Raw genomic sequence first — 4208 nt, 5'->3', positions numbered from 1 at the left:
TAATGTAGGGTTGTTTTAACCATCGTCACACTAATTTAATCAAATCATGTAGGAGGTGGGCCATCATCATCAATAATTCTTTTATAGAGGCACCAGCAATCCATGTCCATGTAGGAGGTGGGTTTCATACGCTTCTTCTATCTAAGCCAATGCGGACTGTTGAGAGGGATACAACCTCCCAGCAGAAAGACCGAGATTCGGAGATACTCGATATAACTTGTCACCACTCGGGAATCGAACTCGAGTCTCCTGAATGCGACTTCGCCCAGGTGCCTGACTGTCACACCATATTTGTTGATTTAGGCTACTTTGAGCGCAGGCTGTTGCGACCCTACCTTTCTTACACACAGATACACGCTGTATCCCTGTGGTTCATATATTTATTCTTATTTTTGGGGGGATTTGTTTTCTCGTAGAGTTGAAACAACATTGTATTAACTTACTCATTATCTTATAGCCAAAGATTTTCAGATACGAATAAGGTCTTAAAATGACATCCGAAAAAGGCACTTGGGAAAAATAAGAAAATACTTAAAAAAGAAGGCCACAATATTATTTTTTTCTGATCGAAAATTGAACTGTCTGTGTGGGATGTATATAGCGCCCACCATAAAGAAGAAGACGCCCACATCTAATCATTGTTATTCATAATATTCTTTTTAAAAGATGTGTTTTCTCTTAGTGTTAAAGTATTGTTGTATTTCCTTACTCGGTCAGTCATTGTCTGATATGAATATCATTATGATCATGAACATGAGACTCGAAAAAGGACACAGGGACAAAAGAAAAAAAGAAAAAAAGAAGCACACATAAAACATTTTTATCCATGGGAAATTGAAACTGGCATGTTATGCGCGCAAAGGGAAGAGCCAAATTAACTGTTACGTCGCGGCCGCTGCTAATGACAGAGTTAATGAAATAGTGCAATCGACTTATTGAGAAGACTGAAGACCCCTTATGATTCGATTCCTTGGGCGTTAATTATGACTCTGCAGGCGTTCGTACTCTCCCAGGGCCAAGTGATGGAAATACAATCGACCTATCCAAGAAGACCAATCATTGTCTTATAAGAAAGAAGTCGTCTAAGGCACTGCCATTATGGTGTAGAAAAAATGATGTAAGAGGGGAAATGGGGATTGGTCGCTTGTACAGGTGCTTGTCCTGGACAAGTCGTAGTCGTTGAAGCAGGTTCGTAGGTGGTTGACGCGTGGTGTGGTTTGATTTGCTCCTTCTTTCCTATCAAACACCTATCGTTCTTATTTCTCCTTCTTTTGTGTGTTTGTTACTCTCTTGTAACACCTCTAATTTTCAGCACTTATATTATGGTCTTATTGTGTTGCAAGTGACGTAACAGTCTTACTAAAACGAATAAAACAAAGCACGATTGGCAATAATTAGATCTATTTCTCTCATAAGTAGCAGTGAATGATCAGTAAACGAATTCATTGGACAAGTGCGTAATATGAAGTAAACACGGATCTAACGTTCTTGGCGTTGCCGCGTTACAACGAACGCGTTGTAATAATTATACAACTTAAGGGAAACGTAAATTTCTAGCCAAGTTATTGAAGCCTTGGCTTGCAACAATTTCTGGCTAAATTTTTTGGCATATGAAACTAATATGTACGCTCAACCACTCGATTTTGAGCAATCTTCCCTGGCGTAATTTGGCGGGATTATGCTAATTAGCACACTGACATCTAGTGATAATTGCTTTGACATTTTAAGCGTTATCAATCCTCATCTTTGGTTGGTCAAGACTACTTGACACACATGTTTCCCGCTCACACATTTACTGATGAATATTTCAATACACTTTCTTTTTCTTGGACAGTATCAACGGTTTTCTCGTTAAGAAAGGAATGGATATCTAGAACGTGGATCATCAAAAGCAATGCGTCTCCCGAGTACAACAACGCTGTATCCCACAAAAACAAAATTTTACTAGAGAAGGAAAAAACGAAAGCCATTCATCTTACAACGTTTGTTAAAAATAAAAATATGAATGTTGAACTTGCCATGTTTATTGAGCTACATGTCTAAAAATGTGACACAAAATCCTAAAGGTTGCATTTAGTACAAAAAAAGGACTAAAACGTTTTTTTTTTAAATATAGGGTGGGTTACAGAGTTGTTCTCAGGCAACGAATTACGTCTCTCCTGATACTAAATTCTCCACGAACATTGCAAAATTTTCATGATTATTTTATTAGGTTTGGCGATTGGCCAAGCTTACACTCTACAAAGTTGTAAAATGAATGATTTGTTAATTTGTTGACTTTTTCCTGTTTCCTCCAGAACGCAAATCATCCTTTATTTGTGACGTCATGACATTAAATAACCAAGAAGGAAGTCACATAAATCCTCCTGTTGCTAGATCTAGCTCGAGAGCAGACAAGACACAGATTAATTATACGTTTTGCTTATATAACTGAAGTCTAGGATTTCTCAGCGTAAGATGAAGACTTCTATTATTATCTGATTCGCCTTCGTAAAACTAAATCTGAACTGACGGAGAGTTCGTTGACTAGTGTTCAAAACTGTTTGGTACGAGACAGTTATTTGTGGACTGCACGCCACGCCCTGTTCACTGTTCAGAGTATTTGAGTAGGCCTATGTGGTCGGATCGCTAAAGTGAGGGCAATGGCAGCATTCGGTTATGTTCTTCCCCCTGAGAGATAGATAGATAGATAGATAGAGATAGATAGAGAGAGAGAGAGAGAGAGAGAGAGAGAGAGAGAGAGAGAGAGAGAGAGATTGTGTGTGTGTGTATGAATGTGTGTATGTGTATGTATGTGTATATATAATATGTGTGTGTGTGTGTGTGTGTGTGTGTGTGTGTGTGTGTGTGTGTGTGTGTGTGTGTGTGTGTGTGTGTGAGAGAGAGAGAGAGAGAGAGAGAGAGAGAGAGAGAGAGAGAATATATGTGTGTGTTTATGTGTTTGCGTGTGTTTGTATGTGTGTGTGTGAGTGTATGACCGATGTATATTTATGTTTAAATATATATATATATATATATATATATATATATATATATATATATATATATATATATGTGTGCCTGTGTGTGTGTATATATATATATGTATATATATATGTGTGTGTGTGTGTGTGTGTGCATATATATATATATATATATATATATATATATATATATATGTGTGTGTGTGTGTGTGTGTGTGTATGTGCGTATGTGCGTATGTGTGTGTGTGTGTGTGAGGCAGCGTGGTGGAATCAGAGGCTCTCGTCAAAATAATCAAAGTGAAGAAACTTTCATTTTTCCGCGCGAGCATGTATATTATGTGTGTGCGCGTGCAAATAACTTGAAGTTTATGTTATGAGGAAATAACAGCTTTAGAACCTAAAAAAACCCTGCACAACTTAATTTCAAAAACAATGTTGTTATTACCCTAAAATACCATTAACAGGATGTGTGAAATCGATTCCTAAAATCGAAGAACAACAACTTTTTGTTTCTAAGAAACTTTGAACAGGATCTTCAATAAAGAAAACCAGAATGGCACTAAGAAAGAAAAAGGCAATTATTATAATTATGTGAGCGTGGTAAATTAACACTATTTGTGAGCACAAAATGACCAAGATATTGGTTAAAGTGGTTCCGCTTTGTGATGAATAGTGAAACACTGGCATAGCTTATCAAGGGCGTGTTCGTTTTTCTTTTCTCCAGCTTCTGTTGATAGCGTCGTTAAGGGGAGACGTACACTCATGGAAAACTTTTCTGAACGAAAGACTTCTATTCACGGTCGTTCATGTAAATGTGCAAGGCGTTCATAGGTAAATAGGGTGTACTAAAGGTGGATTTGCTTTATTTTTTTTCTTCTGAAAAATTGGTCTCTGTGGCGGCCATCTTGGATTTCCAAACCTGTTGCTCAGTACGGATGAATTTCATAGAAAATATTGAACATTCAGCCTGAAATTTTGCACACAAGTGCAAACCAATATGGACTGTCGGTCTGAGAAAGGATGTTGACCTATCTTCAAAAAAAAAAAAAGTGAATCCGGACCCCCGAGAGTCAGGTGACGAAACTTTGGGTACATGTTAGAAAAATTGGAATATTTCCTCAAGTTACCTATATGTCCCAATTTCCTTTCATTGATCTCCAGAATATTTCTTAAAAATTAAAACACTGGTATGCCAAATTTGAAGCCCCTGGCTTCATTAATTTCCGAAAAAAGCCTTGCACCAAG

Source organism: Aplysia californica, unplaced genomic scaffold (assembly GCF_000002075.1).
Source record: "Aplysia californica isolate F4 #8 unplaced genomic scaffold, AplCal3.0 scaffold01084, whole genome shotgun sequence".
NCBI lineage: Eukaryota > Metazoa > Mollusca > Gastropoda > Aplysiida > Aplysiidae > Aplysia > Aplysia californica.
This window is presented reverse-complemented; position numbering follows the sequence as displayed.